We start from the raw sequence: 20,274 nt of genomic DNA on the forward strand, positions 1-20,274 counted from the left end.
TTTCGAGTTGACAAAACCAAACCAGGCTTTGTTGGTACCATGATGCTCATCAACTTTCTCTGTCAGCTCGGGCTTTGATCCTGAGTTTAGGAGTTTAGGTGTGACATCAGTAGCGAACAGCCAGTCACATGCTGAGAAAGGGTGAAACAGAGAGAAAGCAGCGCAATTCTATTATTAAATAAAATAATTAAAATATTAAGAATTTAAAAAAAAATTACACAGCAAGAAGAAAATAGCTGCCTATGAAAGAGGGCAACTAAAAGAAAAAGTCTCGCTACTGTATATCAGTGCAAGTAAAAGTTGTGAAGTTAGTTTAACAGGTGATAAAGGTATAGAGAGAATTGAACATTTAAGCTCACATATAGTCATTTTATAGCTTTATTTATTGATTCGAAAGCGTATTTATATTACCTTTATATATTTATTAATTTAAACTCTGGGTAATAATAATTGATGAACTAAAATTGTATGTGTGATCGATTAAGGGTATAATAATTACATAAATAATATCTAAATCATACAAATGTATTATTCTAAATAAGCATTACTAAAAGCCAGACGATTTTGTCTTTAAAAATCATTTGCTATGTAGTGACCTTTAATTTGGAGTAGAAACAGGTGAAGTGACTTTTTCGCATCAGACATGTGTCACTTTGCTCACAGCTGATTGGTCCAAATTCAGTTTGCAACCTCTTACCTAGAACATAACAACTTCAACTCTTCATAAAAGGTTGAATCATTATCACAAGGGGAGTTGACTATTGATTCCTTTTACTCTTTGTCAAACGTACTACACAAAACAGCATGATTGCAAAGACATCAAAGATCCCAAACAACATTGTATTGAAAATAAAAAGGCAACTTAGACAATTGCAAAGCACACGCAAACATAACATAACTCTGTTGACTCAAAACTCAAACAAAATAGTCCATATAGAGAAAGTTCAAGAGTAGAAAGTTTGGGCAATTTACTCTGAGCTAGGTAAGCTAAAAAACCCATGCCACCTCACCAAACACACACCTTTCAAAATGGCTGCCCCCCTTTTCCTTTATCCCTCGGCTCATCCTAACAAGAGTCCTTAGAGCCCAACAAAAGTCCCCCTAATTCCCCCTCAAACAAAAAAGCATTGGCAAATGCTCAAAATCAACATACATGCAGATAAAAAAATAAACGATAAACATTAACAACATAATCTGAAACATAGCTGGCTAGCCACCTAAACTGGCTTCAGGGTATAGGCCCCAGGTGACCATGACAAAAGAGGACAATACCATCAACATCGAATAACATAACAAACCTTTTATGTCTTATAATTTTAACATATTTTTATTATTATTGTGTGTGAATATGTATGTCTGTAATTTAATGTTAGCAATGCTTTGGCAATGTGAAGCTTTTTACCAGGCAAATAAAGCCACTTGAATCTTGAATCTATTAACATTATAATAATGTAAAAGAAAGAATAGACGTATACAGCAAAACAAATGTTAATTAACACGCAACCAAACTGATACTGTATGTTTATAAACAAAGTTTGACAGGCAAATTCATTACTAGACTGTGAAGTTTTGCTTTCTCTCTCCAGAATGAGAATGCAGAATAAACAAAACTACAAAACACACTGTACTTGCCCACTTACCCACTTATACAGTCTGACAACAATCCTGAGTTTCTCCTCCCATCAGTCTCTTTCTCCTCCCATCAGTCTCTTTCTCCTCCCATCAGTCTCTTTCTCCTCCCATCAGTCTCTTTCTCCTCCCATCAGTCTCTTTCTCCTCCCATCAGTCTCTTTCTCCTCCCATCAGTCTCTTTCTCCTCCCATCAGTCTCGTCCTCCTCCCATCAGTTCATCAGAGAATATCAGCCTCAGTCTCTCAGCTCTTGTTCAGTCTGTCAGGATGAAAACAAGAGAGAGGAACTGTGAGGAAGATCTTTCTGGATTGAGACCAAATATGAAAAAGAAAACAGGTCATTTGTTGTTGAAGAAGATTCATTTGTTAATTTGTTTAAACATATATATTTTTATCACTAAATTTAACACTGTTGTTTTCAATTCTCTCTCTTTCATTTTTCTCTGTAGGTCAGAATGAGGATGTTGCTGGAAATCCTGTGTTCTTGTCCTGCTCTTTCAGCGACGATAAACCTGTCAAGACATGACATTGTATTAAAGACTCAGTGACAGCAGGAATATATGAGACATCATTCAGAGAAATGTTTCAGTTGAGGATCAGGATCCAGAACACAGTGTTTTCTCAGAGGAGTTTAAGAAAGAAGCTTCACTCAGATACTCATGTAAGTCTGAGAACATTTACTCATTTACTGCTGTTCATTTCACTAATACTGGATCAAACGTCAGATCAGATGGAAAGACAAGTATAGCTTCCTGCTAATTAATCCTGTGTTATTCAGAAACTGAAACAACACCTTTACCGTACTATTTCCCTTTCCTTCATTCTTCCATACTTCTTATCTTAGCACTTCTCTTTATCCATCATAATCCTTACAATTTATAATCACATGTTCTACAGTTTCACCATGTCCACATTTCTCACACAATCCCGTTGGATGTTTAGATATTAGATGTAATGTTTTATTCAAACCTATATGTCCCATCCTTAATCTTGTAATTATATGTTCCTCTCTCTTATTTCTCCCACTCTTTCCACCTTTTCCCACTTTCTTTTTCATTGCATATAAATGTCTCGCTTTAGTCTCATTATCCCAATACTGTTGCCACTTTTTAATCACTTTCTCTTTTATTACCTTTATTTCTCTTATACTATGTGGTAGCTCAATTTCTACCATCTACCATGCTTAGCTAATTTAGCTGCTTCTTCATCCCCTTTAATTCCCACATGGGCTGGAACCCACATAAACTGTACTTCTATTCTACCTTGTTTTAACTCAAAGAGATTTTGAAGGATTTCCATTACTAAGTCTGGCCTTGATTCTGACGTTTGGTTATCAATACTGACTATTGCTGAATACGAATCTGAATATATGAGCGCATTTTGTACGGAGTCAGACAATGATGGAGAGACTCAAGAAGAAGTGACAACATGTAGAATGCAACTTAAGGACATTTCTGAATGGTTACTTGATGAATTTATGTAGCTTATGTGTAGTTATCTCCTAGTCATTGATTAGCATATTCTGTCATGATAATCTATAAATCATGTTTATGTAAATTATAGGGTTAGTGATGTCACTAACCCGGGAGGAATGTCGTGACTGTCCAGACTGTCCAGGGACAACATCCCCCCGGGAGAATGGCCCCTACCAGTCCTTAAAAATTTCTGCAAAAGTAAATATCTCCCTTTGCTTTGAACTTTGAGCATTGTAACTTTGCAGATGTTGTTTATGCTCAAACAGCAACATTACACATTAACTAAAGTTAGAAAAGTGAGTTCATAATCAACAACCCCTTTAAACCCTAAATATTCCTTTGTTCTCATTACTTCCATCTCACTACTGCCTTCTTTTTGTCTTATCTTCAGTAAAGTTAAATCTATTATTAGCTGAGGAAAAATCCATAAAGAAAAATCCAAAAATGTGGGTACATCACTCTTGGTACACATCTATATTTGCTTATCCCCATCTCCTTAATATCTCCTTCAACAACCCATCCAAAACTCTTTTGTTTATTCATTCCTTGTTCCCAACATAGTATTCCTAGTATAGGCTATTCTTTGTGGGATGTACTTAATCCTGACTCTTAATATTTGTCCAATATACTGCTATTAACTGTTGCCTTCTAATATCAAGCAGCATTTAATTGATCTCTACATGCATTGCTGCAATAGGTGTTGTTGGATATGCCCCACATGAAATTCTCAATGCTTGCGCTTGAATTCTGTCCAATTTCTCTAACTGAGATTTTGCAGCCATCCCATATGCTATACATCCATGTAACCCATCCATATATATATATATTTATGTGTACATACTACACATACATGCATACATACTCACACAGCGCTTTAGAAATAGAGTTGAGTTTCTGACTTGGCATTTTTACATATTCAGTGTGTGTGTGTGTGTGTGTGTGTGTGTGTGAGCTATATGTATACATAGGCTATATGAGCTACAATATATTGTTTCACAGCAGCTTTACAAATTAAAAAAATCGCCTGAGAAGCAGCTTGGCCAACAAGCAAATAGTGTCAATATTCAGTTAATAGTCACTTCAGTGTTGATTCAGTTCAGTTCAATAACTGTAACATTCATCAAACATACTGTATAATATATACAGTGTATTTGTGCACATACATGTACGTGTGACAAACTCCTATACACTCCACTGCACACTGAACAAGCAAAAGACACAAGATAGATTTACATAATTCATATCTGTGTGTAGTTTGGTGTGTATGTGGGCTAATCATTTTATGTTTGTGTGTAGAGTTACAATGCAAAAACAAAAATTTTGGAACAGTTAAAATAGTTTTGAATGTTGACAATACACATAACATTTTGTAGTGTGGATCATTCATTGCAACATTTATCCTCATTCTCATGTTTAAGAATCTGATATCTGCTTGATAAATCATTTATGCTTCTGCTGCTCACTAACATGCCTTTAAAGCTATTGTTATCCAATTTGTTGGCCCTCAAACACCTTAAAATACACATGTGTAGGTCCGAGAAGTCAAAATTTTCTCCCCCGAACCCTCCTAAGTTACACAACTACCCAGTCTGGTGTTTTTGAAACAAACGCCCCGGCCAGCAGCACTGTATAGCACAGAAAATAAACATTGTTGTGTTCTTTACTACTGTCTTTGATTGTTTGTGATAACAATGAATCATTCTTTCGGATATGAAATTTATATTTAATTGACCTATTGGTAAGCCACAGCCTCCTTAGTTACTGTTGCTATCTCAGACAAACAATGGGGGACCTGTGCCCCAGTAGAGCTTTATGCCAAGCAACGTCCCTGGAGTAACCTATTTCTTTTCATTTCGAATTGTTTCGTTTTAAGACATTTAAAGCTTTCTTTAGATAGGCTATATTTCTGAGTTTCGGTTAATTTATGATGAGATGCCCTCCTGTTCACGTGCAATGCAAGTGACCACGGCGCGCCCGCGCCTCCATGTCATGATTTATATTGTCTGCTATATTTGCTTCTTATTTATTAAATGAGGTGTTTCTGGGTGTTTCTCACTCATATCTGCTTCGAGGTCTTGATTGTGGCATTTCTTTGAGGTTTAGAATCCAGTATTCCTGTAATTCTTCTGTCTTTTATGAATTTAATAAAGAACTCTGTCCAAACATACCACGTCATCTAGGTCAGGTGACCTGTAAATGCGCAAAAACTGTTTCCATTGCAGTTGTGCAAAATATTTCTTCATGTGAGCGTAAAAACTTTTTTGCGATAAATGTGAGTTTTTGCGAAATTGACGTGTTTTCGTTGGGTGTATTTTCAATTCGCAGTTTCAATTTGCGCAATTTGAAGGGTAATGGAAACGCTGCTAGTTTCATTTTGGAATTACTCATCGTGAGAGGAAAATAATGAAGGTTTAGTCGCATAACAACGGTTTGCGCAAATCTGTAATGGAATGCGCGTGCCTAGTGTTCGGCGAGTGGAAATTAGGGATGTGCGTTTTTGGTATTTAAGGAAATTAGGAATGGGATCTTATCATTTGCGATACACAGGTAAAAGTTAACCGATAAGAATTAGTCTTAATAAATCCTAGTTGATGACGTATTTCTGTTTGGGACCCATTCGCAGCTCACGTGCAGAGCGAAAACAACTATGGCGGAAGGTGTGAAGCTGAGGCAGAATTTAAATGAGGAACACAGGCCAGAAGTGTTTGAAAAAGGTTAAAGCAATTGAAATCTGAGAAGCATCTCTTAAAAACAATGCAGTATCATCTGCCAGTTGGCTAATAATTAATTCTGTACCATCTATGGTAATTCCCTTCACCGGGCTCTCTTTAATATGTAGATTTAAAAATTGTGTAGCTATTAGAAAAAGGTATGGGGGGATGGGGAAACCTTGTCTTCCACCTCGCTTTAATGAAAATCTAGAACTGCCGTCACTGAGTCGGATAGACTATATATAGATAGACTATATTTCTGATAGATTATTTACAAAAATAATTACTAAAACCAAATCTTTGCAGGACCTGTAACATAAAATCATGTTCTAAACAATCAAATGCTTTGTAATAGTCAAGAAAGATGATAAAACTATGAGTGGAAATAAGGTCTGAGTAATCTAACATATCTAAAGTCAAGCGTATATTATTAGAAATATGTGACCCTGGATCACAAAACCAGTCACATGTCGCACGGGTATATTTGTGGCAATAGCCAACAATACATTGTATGGGTCAAAATTATAGATTTTTCTTTTATGCCAAAAATCATGAGGATATTAAGTAAAGATCATGTTCCATGAAGATATTTAGTAAATTTCCTATCGTAAATATATAAAACATTTATTTGTGTGAGTGAATGCAGCACAATCGCAAACATAAATGGACAACTTTAAATGCGATTCTCTTACGAGAGGCTCAACAGGCTGAACTCTGATTTTCATCTCTTCTCTCTGCATCGCTGGATCTTTGAGAGAAGCCGCAATCGGAACCCGGAGGCCATTCTGCCCCTAGCTGTACATGCAAAAGCATGGGAAGCTATTCCAGGCGTGTCAGAATGGGTGCTGAGCACAGTAAAGCAGGGCTATTCGTTGCAGTTCGCTCGCCGTCCCCCGCGCTTTCGAGCACGAACCGAGACGAGAGTGAATGGGGAAGTAGCACACCTACTTCGTGCAGAAATAGCGAAACTTCTGTGCAAAGGGGCCATAGAACCGGTACCTCCTTCTCTGAGCTGAAAGAGAATATGAAAAGACAATGCAGAAAAGCAGAGCGCATGTGGCGGAAGACAAAACTTGTAGTCCATTATAATATCTACAAAGACAGCCTTCATGCTTTCAATATGGAACTAAGCAAAGCTAGACAGACTTTCTTCTCAAATATTATAAACAGCAATTTAAACAACACACGCACTCTTTTTGCTACTGTAGAGAGACTGACAAACCCCCCAAGCCAGATTCCCAGTGAAATGCTTTCAGACAGCAAGTGCAGTGAGTTTGCTTCTTTCTTCTCTGAGAAAATCAATAATATCAGAAAGGTGATCAGCACATCCTTGAGTTGCACTGGGGTCAGACAGATCAAACCACCTGAGAAAGTAGCTACTATGTCTGACTTCAAAGAAATTGATGGCAAAATTTTGGAAGAAACCGTACAGCACCTTAAAACATCAACCTGCGCTCTTGACACACTTCCCACATCTTTTTTTCAAAAGTGTGTTAAACAGTTTAGAAGCAGATCTTCTAGAAGTGGTAAATGCTTCACTTCTCTCTGGGAGTTTTCCAAACTCCCTGAAAACTGCAGTTGTCAAGCCCCTCCTGAAAAAGAACAATCTGGATAAGACCATATTAAGCAACTATAGGCCGATCTCAAATCTTCCTTTCATAGGCAAGATCATTGAAAAAGTTGTCTTCAATCAGCTGAACAAATTCTTATGCTCGAATGGATACTTTGACAATTTTCAATCTGGTTTCCGACCGCACCACAGCACAGAGACAGCGCTCATAAAGATAATAAACGATATTCGCTTAAATACTGATTCAGGCAAATTATCAGTGCTGGTACTACTCGACCTCAGTGCTGCATTTGACACTGTCGATCACAACATACTTCTGGACAGGCTGGAAAACTGGGTGGGGCTTTCTGGGATAGTCCTAAAATGGTTCAGGTCATACTTAGATGGGAGAGGTTATTATGTGAGTATAGGAGACCATAAGTCTGAGTGGACATCCATGACATGCGGAGTCCCTCAAGGCTCAATTCTTGCGCCACTCCTGTTCAACCTGTATATGCACCCAATGAGCCAAATAATGAGAAAGAACCAAATTGCTTACCACAGCTATGCAGACGACACACAGCTCTACTTAGCCCTATCGCCTAACGATTACAGCCCCATTGACTCCCTGTGCCAATGCATTGATGAAGTCAACAGTTGGATGTGTCAAAACTTTCTTCAGTTAAACAAAGACAAAACTGAAGTCATTGCGTTTGGAAACAAAGATGAAGTTCTCAAGGTGAACGCATACCTTCACTCTAGGGGTCAAACAACTAAACATCAAGTCAGGAATCTTGGTGTGACACTAGAGTCAGACCTTAGTTTCAGTAGTCATGTCAAAGCAATAACTAAATCAGCATACTATCATCTGAAAAATATTGCAAGAATTAGATGCTTTGTTTCCAGACAAGACTTAGAGAAACTTGTTCATGCTTTCATCACCAGCAGGGTGGATTACTGTAATGGACTCCTCACTGGACTTCCCAAAAAGACCATAAGACAGTTGCAGCTCATACAGAACGCTGCCGCCAGGATTCTGAGCAGAACCAGAAAATATGAACATATCACACCAGTCCTTAGGTCTTTACACTGGCTCCCAGTTAAATTTAGGATTGATTTTAAAGTATTATTACTGGTATATAAATCATTCAGTGGCCTAGGACCTCAATACATTGCAGATATGCTCACTGAATATAAACCCAACAGATCACTCAGATCATTAGGATCATATCAGCTTGAAATACCAAGGGTTCACTCTAAGCATGGCGAATCTGCTTTTAGCTATTATGCCAGCCGCAGCTGGAACCAGCTTCCAGAGGAGATCAGATGTGCCCCTACTGTAGTCACATTCAAATCCAGACTCAAAACACATCTGTTTAACTATGCATTTAACTATGCATTTACTGAATTAGCACTGTGCCAATGTTCGTCCGACTGTTTGTACTGTATTTTATTTTTTTATTTTTCTAAACTGTTTTAATTATTCTTATTTCTTTTTATTATTTTAATTTCTTCTATGTAAAGCACTTTGAATTGCCATTGTGTATGAAATGTGCTATATAAATAAACTTGCCTTGCCTTGCCTTGAGCGAGTCAGGCTTTTACAGCCGTTACTTCCTCGTGCCCAAGAAGGACGGTGATCTCAGACCGATCCTAGATCTGAGATATTTGAACAAAGCTCTTATGAGAAGACCGTTCAAAATGTTCACAACCAGACAGATCCTCGCGCAAATTCGCCCGGGGGACTGGTTTATTTCCCTCGATCTGAAAGACGCTTACTTTCAGATTCAGATAATACCCCGTCACAGGCCATTCTTGAGATTCGCCTTCGACGGTCAGGTATGTCAATACACCGTCCTGCCGTTCGGCCTGTCTTTGGCACCCCGTACATTCACGAAGTGCATGGACACGGCTCTCGCTCCCCTGAGAAATCAGGGCATGCGGATTTTGAACAATTTGGACGATTGTCTGATTCTAGCACAGTCAGAGAAAGAACTTATCTCTCACAGAACAGTGATTCTCAGCCACCTGGAAAGCCTGGGTCTCACGGTCAACTGGACCAAGAGCTCAATACTGCCCAGTCAGGCAGTCTCTTTTCTGGGTATAGAACTGGACTCTGTGGCAATGACGGCCCGGCTGTCGACACAGCGCGCGCGCCGTGTTCAACGCCTGGCCGCGTCTTTCCAGAAAGGCAGTGTCGCTCCTCTAAAAACATTTCAGAGGATGTTGGGTTGTATGGCATCAGCTGCAGCAGTGCTTCAGCTGGGTCTACTGCTTATGCGCCCGCTGCAACGCTGGTTGAACGCTCGAGTGCCTCACCGAGCCTGGGTGTCCAGCGGCATGCGAATCAGAGTGACTCAGAGCTGCGTTTCAGCACTGAAACCCTGGTCAGCAGCCGACTGGTACCAGCGGGGAGTGACAGTGGGAGCTGTCTCGTACCGAAAGGTTGTCTCGACAGACGCCTCCAACTTAGGTTGGGGCGCTCTTTTTGAGGGCAGACCGGTCTTTGGCCTGTGGTCAGACCAGGAGAAATGCCTTCATATAAACTGTCTGGAGATGATAGCGGTCGAGAACGCGCTGAAGCGTTTCCTCCCACACATACGGGGCCACCATGTTCTAGTCCGCACAGACAACATGTCCATGGTGTCCTACGTGAACCACCAGGGCGGTGTTAGATCCAGGAATCTCTGCAAACTGACAGAACGCCTTCTTGTGTGGGCTCATCACTCGTTGCGCTCGCTGAGAGCCGCGCATGTACCGGGCCAGGAGAATGTCGGCCCAGACAGACTGTCCAGGGACAACATCCCCCCGGGAGAATGGTCCCTGCACCCTCAGACAGTCCAGTCGCTGTGGCGCCTTTTCGGCAAAGCGGAAGTCGACCTTTTTGCGTCAAAAGACAATGCTCATTGCCCGAGGTTCCTCTCGAAGAGCGAGGACGCACTGGCCCAAACCTGGCCCAGCTGCCCGCTGTACGCTTTCCCTCCGATCTCGCTGTTACCACAGGTAATCAAGAGGATCAGGGAAACGCGCCACTCAGTGCTCCTCATAGCCCCACGATGGGAGAACCAAACCTGGTTCCCAGAGCTGGTAAGGCTGTCGCACGTAGCCCCATGGCCGATCCCGGTGAGGAAAGATCTTCTCTCTAAAGCCGGTGGATCGATTTGGCATCCCCATCCAGAGCGCTGGTCTCTGCATGCGTGTATAATCAACGGATACCCGTTGCCTTGCCAGAAGGGGTCGTGAACACGATCACACAGTCTAGAGCTCCTTCTACGAGAAGACTCTACATGTCTAAATGGTCAGTGTTCTCCAAAAAGAGCGCTAAAAAGAGCCTGGACCCACGCACGTGTGGGGTTTCGTGGGTGCTTTCCTTCCTTCAAGAGCTGTTGGACAAGGGCAGGTCCCCTTCCACGCTCAAAGTGTATGTGGTGGCTATTGCAGTGTTCGCGGAGTCGACGCGCAGCCGTGCAATAGGAAGGAACGAGCTCATCATCCGCTTCCTTAGAGGAGCCAGGAGGATGAATCCCCCGCGGCCCCCTTCGGTTCCGATTTGGGATCTTTCTTTGGTCCTAGAGGCCCTGAAAGTGTATCCCTTTGAACCATTAGAATCCGTGGACCTAAAGTACCTCTCGCTCAAAACCGTTTTTCTGATAGCTCTGTCATCAGTAAAACGTGTGGGGATCTACACGCGCTATCTGTTAGCCCCGCATGTCTCGAGTTTGGACCAAATGACTCGAAAGTTATCCTCAAACCGAGACATGGTTACGTCCCCAAGGCGATTGGCACTCCCTTTAGAGCGCAGATCATCTCCCTATCGGCACTGCCAGCATCCGATAGCGAGGGCAGTGATAACCTCCTATGCCCCGTCAGGGCGCTAAGAGTTTACATCACGCGCTGCGCCGCCTTCAGGCGTTCTGAGCAGCTCTTTGTTTCGTTCGGTGGGCGCACCAAGGGTCTCGCCGCCTCGAAACATAGCCTGTCCAGATGGATAGTGGACGCTATCGCAGCAGCTTATGTGTCCAAACACCTGCAGTGCCCTATGGGCGTCAGGGTCCTTTCCACTAGAGGCATGGCTTCGTCGTGGGCTTGGTCCAGCGGGATTTCTATTCACAGCATTTGTATGGCGGCAGGCTGGGCCTCCCCCTCTACATTCGTTAGGTTTTATAACCTGGAAGTTCCCGCCTTGCAGGCTAAACTTTTATCAGTCTAGGTGATGTGTATGTTCCAGAGGTGGGACAAAGTCATTGTTATGCAAGTCACAAGTAAGTCTCAAGTCTTTGCCCTCGAGTCCCAAGTCAAGTCGAGTCAAAGATGAGGCAAGTCCCGAGTCGAGTCACAAGTCAAAGCCAACAAGTCTCAAGTCGAGTCCAAAGTCCTACCATTTTAGTTTCGAGTCATTTCAAGTCCTCTTACCACAGAAATAAAATGTATACAAATCATGTATGTCTGTAAGATTTGTATTTATTTAAACCTCTTTTTATACAATGACATTAATCAAATACAGTAAAAAAACAGAAAACTTAATTTTCACAAAAAATTAAGGGGGGGGGGGGGGGGTGCAATTATTAATAATTGTGATGTAATTTTTGCATCACAATAAGTGTATTGTGATTGTCAAAACATTTTAGTAACTAAACTGAATTTTATTAGGTTTAGTGACAACATGTTACAATGTTTACATGGTTCAATTTCTGGTTGGTTTTTATTATTTCAGTTCAATTCAATTATTGTGATTTGATTTAATATTGACTCATTTGGATAATTATTAGGTAGGCTACACAAGATAGGCATTAATTTTTCTCAAGAAAAAAACAACTCACCTAATTCTGTAGTGTAAACATACAGAGAGCCCTATCAGCTGGCAGTATTATTTAAGGTTTAAGGTTTATTATTTAAGGTTAAAAATAACACAAATTAAATATAATGCGGTTTTTTTTATTAGAATAACAACTTAATTTAATGATATAAGTAAAAATATAATAAACATGCAATATATTACACATATTTAGCAAAATACTCTCTATAGCTCTTTTTTTCTAGCCAACTAACGTGCTATAGCCTATTATGGTCATTAAATGGCTTTCCTGAGGTAAATGTTATGTGACATAATTGTTCTCCAACTGTTTTATTGACCCCTTTGATTGATGGGTCGATATTATTTATGAGGAATATACATTTCGGTAAGTTGTACAGTATCTTTCAACAGTGTTCATTCGTGTTTAACGTTATTTACTATCAGCTAGAGATGACCGGTTGACGTGCCGCTAGGGATCTGTCATGTCACATTTACAAGCGCCAAAACGGTATTTATTGTCTGAATTTTGTAATAAAAGTGACAGAATCTGAGAGCTGAGTTTTTTTTTATATCATAACTAACCTGCTCTGTCTAGTCTGTCGGTCTCCGTGTCCTTTTTGCTTCGCGATTTTTCTGTGCGTGAGAAAATGGATGTGTGGCGTGTGTCTCACGGTGAATGCGTGAGAGTTGGCAGCTATGTAGCAGCTAGTAAGTTACGGTACATCCGATAAGGTGCTTATCATTCGTTCAAATTCGTAGCATGCGTTGTTGCTTGTTGCGCTTCATTGGTTGTCTTGCAATGTGCCTGCTTAGATGCTGTCGAATCAAAACAACGTGGGACTACAGTGATTGGATGTCGTGCAGGCAGCGCGGTGCTCTCTGCATGCATACAGGTGGTGCACATTGTTTCTCAGATGCAGATAAACAGAGCGGCGCGGCCGTGTGAACATTTTTTCCCCAGTTTTCATGGGAAGTAGCAAGTCTTCTCGAGTCAAAAGGCGCAAGTCCAAGTGAAGTCACGAGTCATTGATGTTAAAGTCCAAGTCGAGTTGCAAGTCTTTGTACATTTTGTCGAGTCGAGTCTGAAGTCATCAAATTCATGACTCGAGTCTGACTCGAGTCCAAGTCACATGACTCGAGTCCACACCTCTGGTATGTTCTGCCCAGTTGTTCATGTGCAGGCTACTCTCACGTGACTACTAGCTCTTCTGGTTGAGCTGCACGAAGGGGTGATATTCTCTATACATAGACCGGCGGATATTCTCTATACATAGACCATAAATTGACATCTTGTATAGTTGAATGTGATTCTTGTAGAAAGCACATGTCCGTGTTGAAACGTTTCAGATATAAGAAACTGCTTCATGCTTAAGGATGTTTCGTTGCCCTCTACAATTTAAAGAAATAATAGACAAGGACATAAAAAAAAAAAAAATTAGACCAATAACTGGAAAAAGAACTAGACCTAAGATCAAGTATGAAGATTTAGTATCACAGTGACAGAGAACCTAACTGGTCAGAACAAACTTAGTAAGGGACGAAGACAACAATCACTTAACAAGAGGATCAAAATGTACCATTGTAGTATAAAATTAAACTTCCTTAAAGGGGTCATATAATGGTACATGCACTTTTACAAGTTGATTGCACTGAAATGTCTGTTGGCAGTGCCTGTACACAACCATCCTATCATGATAAAAATCCATCCAGTGGTTTTGTTTTAATCTCCTTATATGTTTGACCATCTCTGAAATCAAGCCGTTCGATATTGTGACGTCATAAGATCGTACGCCCCTCCCGCTATTGTGATTGACAGCCGTGTTTCAACACAAGACCCGCCCTGAGCAAGCTGTGACAGCCGTCGTCATAGTAGTCCGCCATTGTTGATATGCTGGAGTAGAATGGCGTCTAAGCGATTGTGGTGTTCTGTTCTTAGATGTAATAAGGAACACAGCAGTCATTTGGATGTTCCTAAATCCGAGCCGTTGAAAAAGCAGTGGCTGAGTTTTGTTTTTGAAGCAATATGCCCAAAGGATTGACGCGGGGATTCCCTCACGGGGATTCCCCACGATCGTCTGTGCTTTCATGTTTGCGCGAATCATTTCACACCAGACAGCTTCACAAACGAGAAAAAACGGATCGGTACCAACGTGTTCCTGCTGAACCTCCAGAAGATGTGAGTGTAATGTTTTATTAACCTTTATATTAGTATTTATATTAATCTTTGCGAAATTTGCAAACCTTGCTGCAGGCTTCACGATTAATGCGTCTAAGGTTTACACTCAGGGTACATTACGGCATGTTTTCTATGTACGACGTTCTCAATATAATTCATAATCCCACGTTTATAACGAATAACACGTGGTTATTGTGTTAGATACGGTCAGAGAATGTCTAATACGGTGTACCCACAGAACAGAGGGGCGGGGTGAGCAAAGCTCATTATCATTTAAAGACACATGCACTGAAACGGCATGCTGAAAACAGAGCTGTTTTTGACCAGGTAAAATTAGTGTTTTCTTACAATACTAATGAGAATTTTTAATTAAAGTATATTACAAACTTTTAATTTAGACCCTAAAGAATCATATTAGCTTGTACAAAAATGGCATTATATGACCCCTTTAAAAAACAATTTAATGATGAAATAATTCACATTGCTTATAGATCGCCGACAGGGCTTAAATAAAGAGTCTTATTTTCCTTTTTTTATTTTAAAAAAGGGTTGTAAAAAAAAAAAAAAGAATAATAAATGAAACATTCGGACGTTCCTTCAAAAAGAGGAAAAAAGGGATTTTTTGACAAGGACGAAAGGAGTCAGAGAAATGACACGCATATCAATCCCAAGATCAAGTCAGCAATGCATCAGTTAAAGTGGGAATCAGTTCCAGACAGGCAGATGACAAATTCAGACAGAAGGAAATATTTCAGTACCATATGAACGTGGCATATGTCATATATTGACATACGGTATGTCAACCGACGAAAAAACCTTTTGTTCTCTTTTCTGGCTTTTTCAACTGCGGGCCGGTGACAGATCTTCCGTGATTTTTAGGCGATTCTCGGTCAGAAAGTCAGCATCCTTGGTGGCATTTATTATTTGGATTAACACGGCCGAGTTGATGAGCCACATCAACTGGGAATTTATCCTTAAATTGTGGTAGAAGGTGTTGACACATGTTGATAACTTTCTGGTGGACATTCTCTCTTTCTTTCTGGAATTCCGTGGATTCTCAGGTTCCATCTACAAGTGTAGGCCTCCAAATGAGCCTGTCGTTTTTCTCGCTCAGCAAAATGAACCTCTTCCTTCTTTGTGCGTGAGTCAATACAATCAATTCTTTCTTTCAAATTTTTGACCTTGCTGCAGACAAACTCGATGGTTTCCATCATTCCAGATATTCGTTCCTTATTCCTGCCAATCTCTTCTTTCATATATTTAATCACCCACGAATATTAGCCAATCAACTTTTCCAATCCGTCTGATCTGTTTTTCACCAACTGCGAGACCTTGGAGAGTTGTGTGGAAATCCTTGCTGTCTCTACTTGATCTGATCTCCGAATTGTAACAGCCGGAGAATCGCACAGAGTTTCGGAAAGCGGTGGAAATACCTCCTTCACCAACATAATCTCAGAGTCATCATTTTGTTTGTGATAATCGTGCAGATTATCCTTCAACACCCCGGCTGCAGAAGTGTAATCAGGACCTCCCGCTGCTTGTAGATTACCGTTAACTTTGCTAACAGAATTAGCCAAAGCTTTCGACACTGTTTTCCCCGTCTTCTTTGCGCCTTTTCTCTTTTCAGATCCTCCCATTGTTGATGTTAACAATTAGGTAATAACAATTAGATGTTAGGTAATTTCTCAATAGATCCTCTCAAGACTACTATAAAACAAGGTTGGGGTTGCCGAGCTCACAGACACACATGTGCTCAGGGCGCCATCTTTGACTGCCTCTCAGAACAGGACATGTTTACCAAGTTGAGCCAATGTGCTAGTGTAAGTACACAACCATCAACTTTATTTACTAAATCATCTGCCTTCCTTAACTTATATTTAGACCCAAAGAGAATAGATTCTGTTTACTCAGATGTAATAAAAGCTTATTTTCAGACAGTCAGTCCTTCACCTTAACAAGCTCTTCATCTATAACTTCTGTATTCTATTTGTAAACAGAACATCAATCAATTATCTTGATTGTGTTCTGGATAATAATTTAAGTGGTGTAAGTATGGCCTGGAAAGTTTTAGGAAAAGTTAATGCTCGAATTAAATGTATAGATATGCTAGTTTTTTAAATAAATTAAGTTTAAAGGTTCTTGCTACAGGTCTAGTACAAAGTCAACTTGAGTATGCGTGTTGTTAATGGATGACTGATTTATCCAGTATGTGGATGACAAAGTTAAAAAGGTCACAAAATAAATTATTGAGAATAGTTTTAGGAAATCATTATTTTACTCATGTGGATAATGGACACTTTCAGCAGATTGGATGGATACCTATTGAAAGACAGTTAGCATTCCTTAAACTAAAAATGATACAACAAAATTATTAATAATTGGGCCCCAGTGTATTTTAACTCACATTTCTCTCGGGTTAATGTAAGACATGGACACTTTACTAGGCAAAGTATAATGGATCTGAATCTATGTAAGTGTAAGACTTTGTATGGTAATACGACGTTTGAATATACAGGTGCGCAGGAGTGGAAGTTGCCATTGAACATTAAGGTTTTAACGGATAATGTTGGTTTTAGTATAAGAGTGAAGAAATTGTTTTTTGACTGGATGGCTTTATAGATTTGGATATATGTGTATTTTGTGTTTTAGTTTTTTGTGATAGTTCTTTTTTTGTGTGCAAGGTTTGTCATGAAAATGTCTCGTAAAATAAAAATAAAAAATCAAGGACCACAATGGAAATAAGTTAATGCAACTTTATTATGTTATCCTTGACAAAGAAGTTGTAATAATTTTGTATTGTCACCAGGGGCGGATTTATGGGTGGGCCTGGGTCAGATTGACCGGTGGGCCACTCAATCAGATTAATAAAAACAATTTTAATTTTTAATTTTAATAATAATAATAATAATTAATTAATAAATAATTTCATTTTAATAGTTTCCTGAGGACATTTATGTACAGTAGCTACGAAAAATAGCTACAAAAGAAAAATATTATGTCAGCATATCAAGTGTCAGTCCAGTGATGCTATGCACTGACTTAACGTTGTGATAGTCTACATGCGAGTCACGTGACAGACAGATGACCTTCAGGTTTAAAGCAGCTGGGAGGGCTGACTGACATGAGTACAAGGCATAGGCCTATTTAAATTCACTACCGAAGTACCGATCTGCTATAGTTGACATATTTATCAGCCGTGTACATAGGCGTAATTTGCGGGTGGGACATGTCCCCACCACTTTTTGCCAGGGTCGATATTGTCCCCACCACTTTTTAAAACATCTCGCGGCACGAATGCACCATTTCTACAAATAAATAAAACATCTCCAGTTAACTGGCAGAGCATTAATTTCGTCCGTTTTTTAAATAAGAGACGATCAAGCGCTGAAATGTGTTTTTTAAATCAAGTGATCAAAGTGCTCGTTGCCGCTGCGATCAGTGGCGCGGATACAGTGTCGCACTGTCTTCACTCAGATGTGCGCTTCAATCCGGTTTTGTTGAGAGAAAAACACTATACGAGTAGAATCCAGAACCTCTGACATGGTTGGCTAAAGTTCTATCTCTGGACAATTAAGTAACGTTGTTCTATTTGGCGAATCTATGTATTTAGTCACACGAAAATCCTCGGCACTGACAACATATATTAGGCTACATCATTAAACGACAAATTAAACCCCATATGTAGCCTACTATTTAATTCGATTTAATTCGATTGCTGGACATGGTAGGTACATATGATTTAGCAAAAGTTACGCCACTGGGCGTGTATAAGCTTAAAAACCCGAGTCCCGAGGAATTAATGACATTCTGTATCCGCCAGTGATTGCTACTTTTATGAAACTCAAACGCAACGAATATCTGCGCATGTCTGATCAGTTCACGTCATTTCTGTTGACGTCACTTACGTCTGATGTCATGACGTAGAACGCATGGAGTGCGGAAGCTGAAGAGCTACGATACTTCTGTTGTAAACAGTAGTATTTCACCCTAATTTCAAAAGTATTTTTAAGCAATATAGTCAAATTGATATATATATATATTGATAATATTGGTCCACCATGATAATGAGGTATGTTTGTTGAATGCAGAATGAAACGCTAAAGTTAATTCTCAGCAATGAAGGCCTGGTTTAGCTTGTTGCTCGTGTTCGTGTTTGTCCTGCTGTGGTTGTCGAATGCTTTATTTTATCTAAAATTAAAAAAGGACATCGTTTAAGTGTTGTTAAAATATTGAATTGGTTAATTAATGGATATAAACCTTATATGCATGGTTTATCTGCTGTAACTATTATCTGGATTAAGTGGTTAGCAGTTAGCATTAGCTGTTTGAACTGGTGTGCAGGGAGTTTTAGTTGATAGTACTGCTAGTTTGATTTGAAGTAAATTCAAAGTTTTACCAATAGGATAAGAAGTGTAAAGTAGCCCCCTTAATAACATTTACTGCCAGTTTGTAACATATGGAAGCTTGTTTCCGCCACAAAATAAAACATTTTAAAAGATAATTGCGACTTTTTATCTCACAATTGCGAGTTTACATCTCGCAATTCTGACTTTATTTCTCAAAGTCGGAATTGCGTGAAATAAAGTCGCAATTGCGTGATATAAAATCAGAATTGCGTCTTATAAAGTCAGAATTCTGACTTTTTTTTCTCGCAATTGGACTTTATTTCACGCAATTCTGACTTTATAACACATAATTGCGAGTTAATATCTCGCAATTCTGACATCTTTTCTCAGAATCGTGAGATATAATCTCACAATTGTGAGATATAGGCTAGCCTAAAGTCCAATTCTATGGAGAAAAAAATATCGATTTTTTTTTTTAAACCTCAGAATAGTTTATATCTCACAATTCTGACTTTATAACACGCAATTACGACTTTATATCATGCAATTCTGACTTTATATCTCCCAATTGCGACTTTATTTCTCAGAATTGCAACTTTATATCTCGCAATTGCGACTTTATTTTTCAGAATTGCGACTTTAGGCTATATCTCGCAATTGCGACTTTATTTCTCAGAATTGCGACTTTCTCTCAATTTTGACTCTATATCTCCCAATTGCAACTTTATTTCTGAGAATTGTGACTTTATATCTTGCAATTGCGTCTTTATTTCTCAGAATTGCGACTTTATATCTTGCGACTTTATTTCTCAGAATTGAGACTTTATTTCTCACAATTCTGACTTCATATCTCGCAATTCTGAGAAAAAAAGTCATAATTCTGACTTGATATATCGTAATTGTGAGAAAAAAGTCACAGTCACAATTATTATTATTTATTTATTATTCAGTGGCGCAAACAAGCTTCCATATATTTATGATATAATTTATATTTATGAATTTAGTGACATCAGTGATCAGTAAGAAAAATAAGTATGGTAGGGGAACCCTATCCTATCTTACCTTTATTATGTGGGAATCAAACTCATGACTTTAGTGTTTGTACCGTGCTATTCAAGTTGAACCAAAGGAACTTAAATAAACTTTTTTTTTTCTTCTTTTTCTGCAGTTGTGGCTTCATCTGTGTGTTTGCGGTGCTGATAAACAAAGGTGAGCATCTAATCAATCTACATTTGAAATATAAATTAATGCCACTGACTGTTAAGGTGATGATACACAGGGCAACTTTTTGATCAATGTTGCTGGGCAATCTTGCCGAGCGATTGTTGCTTGGGCACTTTCCCATTGAAAATGGGCAATAAATTTCTATCTGGATAATTTAGATTGGTCGTGGGCCCTGTGTCTCATCTGGTTGCCCGTTGATGGCAACATTGCCCGGCAACATTGCTCAAAAAGTTGCCCTGTGTATCATCACCTTTAAAGTTACAGTTACAATTGACCAGTAAGCCCCGCCCCCATTAGTTACTGTTGCTATCTCGGACAAACAAACGGAGTTGCTAACTTAGGGCTGGACGATATGGCCAAAATTTAT

At 39.4% G+C, this 20,274-nt stretch overlaps 1 protein-coding gene and 1 long non-coding RNA gene across 4 annotated transcripts in view; both read left to right on the forward strand.

Annotated features, from left to right (window-relative positions):
* LOC311295321 (ICOS ligand-like) overlaps window positions 1-20,274 on the forward strand; it is a 136,479-nt gene that overhangs the window by 111,245 nt on the left and 4,960 nt on the right. The window lies entirely within an intron of this gene.
* LOC311295326 lies at window positions 1,757-20,126 on the forward strand. The gene is made up of 3 exons (XR_014628279.1): window positions 1,757-1,968; window positions 2,081-2,292; window positions 19,852-20,126. It is a non-coding gene; the product is annotated as an uncharacterized lncRNA (long non-coding RNA).

Source organism: Rutilus rutilus (assembly GCF_951802725.1).
Source record: "Rutilus rutilus genome assembly, chromosome: 8".
Lineage (NCBI taxonomy): Eukaryota > Metazoa > Chordata > Actinopteri > Cypriniformes > Leuciscidae > Rutilus > Rutilus rutilus.